Here is a 9,806-nt window from a genome sequence, read left to right as displayed (position 1 = left end):
AAGGGCTAACTCGATGAAAAAAGCTTGGAGCTACTCCTCATGAGAAGTCAGAGTAATAAATTGTTTACTGTTGGGAAATGTTTATGTAGAGTTTGAGGGGCTACAGTAAAACATCGGAAATACTGTCTCCTAGAGGAAGGACAGCACTCACTCTGTTTACTGCAAAGAGTAAAGCAGGAGACCTGGGTTACATGGCAGTTTGTTTATCTCAGTATTGGTCACTGGTGCCTGAGAGCAATAATATCCTCTCATACATACTGAGTGCTCACAATGCACACTGAAGTTAATGTCTCTGTGTGTCTTAACTAGAAGTTGTAGATCAAATTCACCATTAACACCACTCCATACCATGGTGTCTATAGAGAAACTCCCTCTTATTGAGTGCTATTAAGTAACCCCATATCAAACACCATTACTATTTTGTGGATGAGGAAATAGAGAACTTCAGTTACTTTCCTAGAATGACCCTTCTTTAAATTAATAGCCTATAACCATCTGGGCACAGTTATTTCTACTTCTTACAGAGTTTGCTTATAATAAGGGTTACGATGAGGACTGTTCATTAGAAATATAATGTGAGCCACTAATGACAGCCATATGGACCATCTTGCATTTTCTAGTAGTAAATTGTAGAAAAAAGCAGCCAGTGAAAGACCAGTTTAGCTCTTTCCCTTGGACCCTTTCAGCCTTCCCTTCTAACTATCTTTATTTCTTTGTGACAGTTGCTGATACCCAGAAAGAGTTTCTATCAATGATGGCCAAGGGCCACACCAGGCTGGGACTTAGTTAGATGATTTTCACTGTCCTTTCTGTCCTCCATGACAGTCTCTCCAGTTTCATCTGCAGTCCTATAGCAGGCTGTTTGAGGTGCCCTCCACCACCCCAGCCTCAATTTCATTCACTGGGGATGCTAATACTCGGTACAGACTTAGGGTCCTCTAGCCCCGCCCTGTCATGCCTGTCTCTCCAGACATATTCTTTGTCCTACTGCTGCCTACTTTCAAGAGCCACTCCTCCCACCACACCTCACTCCCAGGGGATTCTACATCATGGCATGGCCTGGATACCCCTAGCTCTTTCCCGCACCCCTTTTCAAACATTAGTCTCTATTCCTGTCTGTCACTGATAAAGTGTAGAAATATTCATGATAAAATTCTGGACAGGCTAGGGATACAAGGGACATACCTCCACACAACAAAGGCAACATACAGCAAGACCACAGCCAACATCAACCTACCTGGATAGAAACTCAAAGAATCTTCATTAAGATCAGGAACAAGACAAGGATTTCCACTCTCTCTGTGTCTGTTCAATAGTTTGAAGTCTTAGTTAGAGCAATATGAAAGAGATCAAAGGGATACAAGTAAAAAAAAATGAGTAAGTCAAACAAAGTACCTCCAAGAAACTCCTACAGCGGATAAACACTTTCAATAACATAGTAGTATATAAAATTAGCACACAAATAACAATACCCTTCCTTTATAGATATAACAATCAGAATGATAAAGAAATCAGATAAACACTATCTTTCACAATAGTCTTTTAAAAAAACAAAACAAAACTCAGAATAACTCTAATTAAAAAAGGCATGGTAGCATACTCCTCTAATCCCAGCACTCAGGAAGCAGATGGATGAATCTCTGTGAGTTTGACAATGGCTTCATCTGCATAGTGGTTCCTGGACAGTCAGATTCTGTAAAATACCTTATCTCAAAACAAATAAACAATACTGAAGAAGACATTAGAAGATGGGAAGATCTCCCATGATCATATACCAGTAGGATTAATATAGTGAAAATAGCCATCATATTAAAAGCAATTTACAGATTCAATGCAAATTCCACCAGAATTCCACCACAGTTCTTTATATAAATTGAAAAACAAATTTCAACTTCATAAAAAAAAACATTAAAAAGCAAAACAAACAAAACAAACAACAAAACCACCAGGATGTGTTAAACATTCCCGAATAATGAAAAAACTGTTGGAGGTTTGAGGTATCACCATCCCAGGCTTCAAGTTGTACTATAGAGTTAGAGTAATGAAAAAACAAACACATGGGTCATTGTGACAGAATTGAAGACCCAGATAAAACTCCACAAACCTCAGGGCACTGATTTTTGAAAAAGGAGCCAAAATATACACATTGGAAAGAAGGCATCATTTGCAACAAATGGTACCATGCTGATAAAACAGAGTGGCTGCACATAGAAGTATTCGGATGGATGCTTATTTGTCAGCCGGCAACTCAAAATGAATCAAGTGCCTCAACCTAAAATCAGATAGAAGAGAAAGTTGCAAGGAGTCTTGAACTCAGCACAGGAAATGACTTTCTGAACAAAACACCAATAACACAGGCACCTAGGTCAGCAATTCATGAATAGGGCCTCATGAAACTAAAAAGCAAACACAACAAATGACACTATCATCCTGACAAAGTGATAAACTACACGATGGGAAAAATATTTTTATCAATTATGTATCTGATAGAGGGTTAGTATTTAAAATATGTGAAGAACCCAAAGCACGGGACTCCAATCATAACTCAGTTAAAATATAGATTACAGAACTAAGCAGAGAGTCCTCAGAAGATGAAACAGAACATGACTGAGAAACACTTAGAGAAATGTTCACTGTCATTAGTCACCAGGGAAACCCAAATTAAACCTACTTTGAAATTTCTTCTTACACCAGTCAGAATGACCAAGATCAGTAAAATAAATGACAGCTCATGCTGGCGAGGGTGTGAGGACATGGGAACACTCCTCCATGCTGGTGGGAGTGCAAACTTTCACAGTCACTATGGAAATCGGTGTGACGGCACCTCAGGAAGTTTGAAAAAGGATATCAGTCTTAGGCGTAGTCCCAGTGGACTCAATATTCCACCACAGAGATACTTGATCATTCACATTCACTGCTGCTCTACTCAACAATAGCCAGAAATGGGAAACAGCCTAGATGTATATCAGCTGATGAATGGATAATGAAAGTGTGGTACATTTACACAATGAGATATTGTTCAGCCGTTTAAGAAAAGTGAAATTATAAATTTTGCAGGTAGATCCCAAAATACAAATATTGTATTTTTTCTTTCATATGCGAATGTTACCTTTTAGGTTTTCAATGTGAGTGCTACAATCATGTAACCTCAGAGGCTAGATACCCAGTGAGATATTAGGGAGGAGGAGGAGGAGAGGATCTCACTAAGAAGAGGCAATAGAATTTGTTGCTATAAAGAGACAGGGCAGAGACTGTAGTGGGAGTACTGAATGAGGAGGAGCAGGAAATATGGGTAAGGTGTGGGGACAGCTAATGCTAAGGCCATTTGAAGGGAAACCTCCCAAATACACATACATTTGAAAGGAATCTAAATGAAGTCACCAAACAATGGGGGAGTCAGTGTCCCCACTAGACATCTGCCTCCAACAAGTAAAACATCCAAGGCCAGGAATGGGCTACGTCTATTTGAGTCATTGGTTAGCGGGGCTAATGTCAAGGATATTACTGGTTGCTCTGCATAAACTGACAGTGAGACCTTACTGCTGGAAGACAACGCTTACATATTTCATCAATCGGGAGAAATTGAGCTGGCCCCTCAGTAGAAGCTTCACCCCTAACGAATGTTCATGGTACTGGGAGATACTCTGCATGCTACTAGAAGAATAAAGCATTAATCAACCCAGTTACAAACCCTGCGGTCTACAATGGTTACCTGCCTGCAAGATATGCTGGTGCTATAGAGTCACTGATGGTGTGGAAGTAACTGGCCACTCTGTGCTTGGATTTAGTGCTCGCTCCATGAGATGGAACACATATCTGACAGTCCTCAGGTGGCCAAGAACATGGGACTGGATAGGCTTGGGGAAAACCAGACACTATCATCCTACATAGCAATGAAATGACTCCTAATGAACTTCGGCTATAACAGCACATTATTCAGCCAACACCAGAGAGGCTTCTTTCTCCAAAGATGGGAACTAACAGAGACCCACAGCTGCATAATCTGTGAAGAGTGAGAGATTTTGGAGCACTTAGTCCTCCTCAGGGTTGAGGAAATGAGCCACAGGAGCCGTCAGAAGAAATGTCAGAGCCACAGGATACAAATGAAGGAAATTGTTCTCCAGACACCACAGAACATTTGCGTATGAACTCACAGAGTCTGTGGCAGCACTCACTGCCCACACAGGTTCAAGCCTGATGGATTCCCAGCATTGAGAAGGGGAAGTAAACACAGGATCCGACCCCTAACCAGGAAGCTATCAGTCATTGACACCTGTTACCAAAGGAAAATTAGTTTTCTCCAGTGGAGTCTCAGCATATAATTAGTCAGTCACTCCTCAGGGTAACCTGTGTGGAGCACGAGATGACCCACAGGAGATGAACCCAATCATATTGTTGTAGACTCATTGTTTCCAATTGCTTTGTTTGGGCATCTTTTGTCTTACTGGTCTTTATTTGTATGTTTAGATTCCCACTTTTGTGTTTTTAAGTTTTTAACACAAGTGTTTCCTGTTTATCATCATCATCATCATTATCGTATTTGGTTTTGTTATTTTAGTTTTTTCTTTTTGATTGCTTGTTTATTTTTTGAAGAAAGAAAGGAAGGTCATGGAGTTAGGCAGCTTGGGAGTTGGGGAGCCTCTTGGAGGAGTTTGGGGATGGGAAAAGCATGATTATATATTGTATGAAAACAAATGTCAATAAAAAGATCTGGTAAAATTAATTTAATCACATACTCATATTCTAACCTGATACACTGTCTGCTTGATTTATTGCGTAGGAACTGTAGAATTATTATATAGTGAGATGATAAGATCAGCTAAACAATGAAGCTATTTTATTTTGTTTTTCATGCTAAATCCCTAGTGGCTGCTAATGGTCAGTTATCACACAGTTGATATTTAAATATTCCGGTGATTAATCGAAAGGCATGGCTTTCCCCCTTAGATTCTGATATCTCCTACTCTGCTCTCTTCTACTGTGTACCCCCTGATCCCCTTCTTTCTAGAGATAGGTTATGCACAGCAACTCCCCGCCCTTTCCAGGGGCTCCAGCACGGAATTCTGAATTGGGAGAGGACAGAAGTTTCTCCTGAACTTTCCAACTGTGATTTCTCTCCTGCCTGCTATGTTGGGAGTTAACTGGATTTGATTTCCGCTTTGAAAATTAGTGAAATACGTTGCATGACTTCAACAATAATACAATAACCACAAATCACAAGTTCAGGGTAGAACATGTTGCTTTATGCCAGGTTATACCAACAAGGGAGTCTCTGGCTTCACTGAAGGAAATCTTGTAAATTCGTAGCTGATGGAGAAGGAAATGGTTTGTTATTTTTGCCATGCTACCCAGAAGCAAAGAAAGTGTCCAGACATATATAGCAGGTTCTTAGAGGACTTATTTTAAAACAGCCCACCGAAGTTTCCCCTTTGGTGGAGAATCTCAATTGAGGTGCCCAAAATGAAACCTTAAAAAGGGTGCCATGAGCTCTTTGTCCCCAGAGGTGACGCTACGAGTGTGACGAAGTTAATTAGTGTCTGCAAAACGTGGTTTCTGAGCTCATCAGAGAAGTCATGCTCAGCCTACACTATTTATAGCAGAGCTGAGGTGTGCACACTGTGTGACATTTTCCTCGTTTTAAGTAGGGGTACTTCAAAAAAGTCGTGGGTACCTGGTCCTAGGCACCGTGCAGGAGGGCGGGCAGCAGTGCGGGGGCGGGAAACAAACGCGCCAACTACGCGTGTCCGCGCGCAGGTGCCGGGGGCGGCGGCGGCAACTCCGCAGCCGCTGCCCAGGAGGAGAGTTCGCGGCAGCTCGCGGGATGCTCCTAGATGCAAGATGTGTCTCTGGCCAGCAGGAGGAAGGAAGAGGAAGTGAGAGCAGCGGCAGCCGGCGGCAGCGGCCGGCGACCCGAGTGTAAGTGCGTGCGTTCGGGCAGTGGCAGCGGGAGAGGATGGGCACGAGATAGAGGCAGAGCCACCGCCGTCCGCGGCTCCGAGAGGGGCGTCAGAGCCTCGGGCACCGGTCTACGGCTCCGTCCCTAGTGCTCCGGCCTCTGGGAGCCCTAGTCGCTGCGTCCTGAGACCCCAGGCAGGTTTGTAAAGTTTGCTGGGTTGGCGCGGCGCCCGATTCGCTGACCTCGGCGGCCGGGGCGGGGGCCAGGGCAAGAGGAGGGCGCCGCGGAGACACTTTTGTTTCCTCCCGGGGCCCCGCGGCGCAGGCGGGTGGGGGCTGCGGGCGCGCTGCAGTTGGGAGGTCTGGGCAAAGGGGCGTCCCGAGTGACTAGAGGCACCGGATGGGGGAAAACGGACACCGGGGGCAGCGCCGAGATGGGACTCAGTGCTGAGACCCAGGGAAACGGCCGGGGCAGGGTCGGCTGGAGGGGGCGCCGGCGGGCTGCGCCACCGGCGTAGGGTTGCTGGGACCTGGCAGAGTGCTCCTGGGACCTTGCGGCCAGCAGTCGTGGGGTTGAAGAACAGGGAAGCTGCTCCGAGTTTATCGGCGGGGACACCGGGGCTCGCTCGGGTGTCGCAGACGGGAGGGGATCCCCGGAGAGCGCGCTCCCGAGATGGGGCGGGTTAGGCTGCGGGGACCTCTGAAGGCGTTCGCTAGGGAAGACCCGCCTCCTGGGGCCATGCGGGATTTCCCTCTGGGGTCCCCAGAGGGCGGCGGGGTCTTCGATGGAGAGGCTGGCGTGGGAGGGGGCGGACAGCGCGCCTTCCCGGGAGAGCGGCGGGCGTGGGGCACTGGGGAGGGAGCGAGTAAGCTGCGCGCCGCGGTAGCCGGGCGGCTTAGAGAAAGTGGAAACCCAGAACTCAGCCGGCCTCGGTGCGCTTGTGTGGGGTTGGGAAGTCCTTGCTGTGCGGCGGGCGCGCGCCAGGCATATATATGTGTGTGTGTGTGTGTGTGTGTGTGTGTGTGTGTGTGTGTGTGTGTGTGTGTGTGTGTGTGTACTGGCGCGCGTCATTGCGGTGGGGGCGCTCTCCCATTGACCCTCGGGGGTGGGGGCTCTCTCCCTCTGACTCTTCTGCCTGGGGCCCTTTGAACTAGGCAGCTGGGGCAGGGGTTGTAGGACTTCGGATTGACCCGACGCTACAGAGTTTGGCCTGAAGCAGGGACAGCTCCAAGGGCCTCTGGACAGCTCCCGAGGCGCATTGAGTTCTATGAGATGCACCCAGGGTCTGTGGACCTCCTGCCTCTGGCCAGTACCGACAACCTAAGATACAGAAAGAAAACAAGGGAAGAATTTCTGAATTTTTTCTTTTATGTACAAAATAAAAATAACTATCGTTTACATACTAAAAGTCTTTGAGAGCAACTTGAGACTGGAAAATCCAATTTATTTGCAGTGACTGCTAGATTGGAAATGCTGGCAGGAAAGCCGGTCCACTACAGACTTCTGGTTGTGGTCTTCCCGCGTCTCACCTCTTCACTAGCTGCCAAGGTTATTTCAAGGTTTACTGTGTTCACTCCCTCAATTTACAGGACTGGGGCTCCTAGTGAGTTTAGAGCCAGGTCACTTGCAGGCTTATAACAAAGACTCCATACTTTTCTTTCTAGCCTGCCCTCCCTCTCTCCCCCACTTCTTTTTCTCCCACTCTCCTTTCCCCTACCCTCTTTCTCCCTTTTGATCTTCTACTTGTCACTATGACACATTTGTTATCGTTCAGAATTGCAGTTAAATGTGCATATGGCCTTTCTGACTGTATTTGTTACTTGATTCTTGTTGTTAAGTTAGATGGAATTATGATAAACCGGCAAAATGACCCCAACTGTGGGGGCACATGGTGAGGGAGAAGGGTAAGAGGAGAAAGCTGGGGAACAGGAAGCTTGGGGAGACCATAGTCTGAGGAAACTCAGTGCCTGAACAGCCATTGGGCCAAAGACTAGGTGGTCATATGATGGGTGACTATGCCCCCCACAGCAATAGGTCCTTGTTGACTGCAGCAGCTTTGACTGCCTTACATTTCTTGTTTACTGCCTTGTCTCCCCAGGACCTTTGCACATGCTGTCCTTCTGCCTCAGGCGCTTTCCCTCACATGTTCAGATGACTCATCCTTTGCCTCCTTCAGGCCTCTACTCAGTTCTCAGTTTACAAGGCCTTGGTGGACAGCTGCCTGGGTCCTCTTGTGTCATCCAGTTTCCCTCTCAGTATTTGTTATTCGTTGGCATTAATTATTTATCTGTTTATCTTATCGTTGTCTCTCCCATTAGGATGGAAGTTTGAGCAGGCTGGTGGCCATGTTCACAGATCTTCATGAACTGTTAGCAGGGTAGCATCGTGCCTTGTGAATATTTTATTGACTGGTGGAAGGAGACATGTCCATGATGGAAGAGAGCAATGGGAAACATACTAAGAAAATCCCAGTGTCAGTGGCAAGTGGGAGGCCGGGTGTTTACCAGACTCTAGTCTCCTCCACTCTCTGCCACTGTTCTTCCTGACCCCCTCTTAGATCCTTCCCTCAGAACTGCAGGCTGAGGAAAGGTGTAGAGGCCATTGCTGGAGTCAGGATATAAAGACCAGGGCACTTTATTAAAAGCCCAACTCTTCCTGATCTGCTGTAACCCTCGCTTCTTGAAGGATGTCTTTTCAAAGCCTGTGTTTCTTTAAGCCAAAGAAACGCTCATCCGGAGGATGGGCATCATCAGAAGCAGCAAGATACCCACAAATGCACCCTGTCTCTCCCTCTCTCACAGGGATGGAGCCAGACTGAAGGCAGAGAAGAGGTTGCTTCCAGGGCCAGGGGAGGGAGACAGAGGGAAAGCTGGGAGACGATGAAGCAGAAAAAGTCCTGGGCAAGGGAGTGAATGAAAAGAAAGTAGGCAGATGAGGGGCTCTTCAGGAGCTGCTGACTGGTGAGCATTTCTGAAATGTCAGCACTGCCCCGAGAGTTCTCAAGTGATTTGCTTGCTTTGGGTATTTGGTGTGAGTGGGTGGGGAGAGGTGTATGCAGGAAAGGAGGGCTTTGAAACTGTGGCCCAGAGGATGTGGCTGGGGGGCATGGCAAGCAAGCGGTGCCCTAGTGCGCACGTGCTTACTTCCTCATCTGGCCCAGGCCTGGAGCTTCAGAAGGATCATTCCTCGAGACCGTAGTTTTTGCATCCTGATCCAGAACAGTGAGCCGGAAGGTTTCTTACTGAAGTCTGCAACCACTATTCATTGCCTGCAGCCATCCAAGTAGATAGCTTGGTTTAGACATCCTGTTGAATTTGGAGAAGGTGGGAGATTACTAAACCTCCCTGCCTTACAAAGCCGCAAGTGTTTGCTGCAAGAGTTGTGTAACGAGTTCAAGTCAACGAACATAGTGCTTTGTTTGCTTAAGGTTGTAGCCTCAGAGGAGAGCCTGATACCTACTTAGCAGGTCCGACCAGCAGTCCAAGACACAAATGGAAGCAAGCAGAAGGCTTGTCCTCTGAGGAGGTTGAAGACTGAAGGAGCTAGAATTAGAAGCAAGCCTGGGATAATTGCTAGTTCAAGACCAGCTAGAAATGTAGAAACATTGTTGATTAGCGTGGGCCCAATCATAGCTTCTGTCCTTAGTGCCACACAGAACAGACCTTGACTCTCATATACTGAAATGCATTGCACCATATGGGTTTGAATTTTTTAAAGTATGCTTTAATAATTCTGGAGGTTTTGAGTTTTTTTTCATCACTTTGCCAAGAATTCTCATGGGAAAAAAATCTGTGGGGCCATGCTTTCAGAGGCATCTAGCTGTTTCCCTTTTCCAAATATTGTTAGTTTGATAGTTAATAGTTAACAGTAAAATAGTGAAAGATGCTGCTTCCAGTTGAAGCACATATAA

At 46.3% G+C, this 9,806-nt stretch overlaps 1 protein-coding gene across 3 annotated transcripts in view; it reads left to right on the top strand.

Moving 5' to 3' along the window:
* Nucleotides 1-5,725: 5,725 nt before the first annotated feature.
* Nucleotides 5,726-9,806, top strand: part of Elmo1 (engulfment and cell motility 1) — a 529,323-nt gene continuing 525,242 nt past the window's right edge. The window contains exon 1 of one of the 3 annotated variants that reach the window (XM_032885160.1): nucleotides 5,726-5,916. The gene's annotated coding sequence lies outside the window, so the exon portion shown is untranslated. Of the gene's footprint in view, nucleotides 6,095-9,806 lie in introns of all 3 variants that reach the window. The other 2 variants (XM_032885159.1, XM_032885162.1) reach the window with 2 other exon arrangements.

The sequence above is a fragment of the Rattus rattus genome, chromosome 14, assembly GCF_011064425.1.
Source record: "Rattus rattus isolate New Zealand chromosome 14, Rrattus_CSIRO_v1, whole genome shotgun sequence".
Taxonomy (NCBI): domain Eukaryota; kingdom Metazoa; phylum Chordata; class Mammalia; order Rodentia; family Muridae; genus Rattus; species Rattus rattus.
This window is presented reverse-complemented; position numbering and strand designations above follow the sequence as displayed.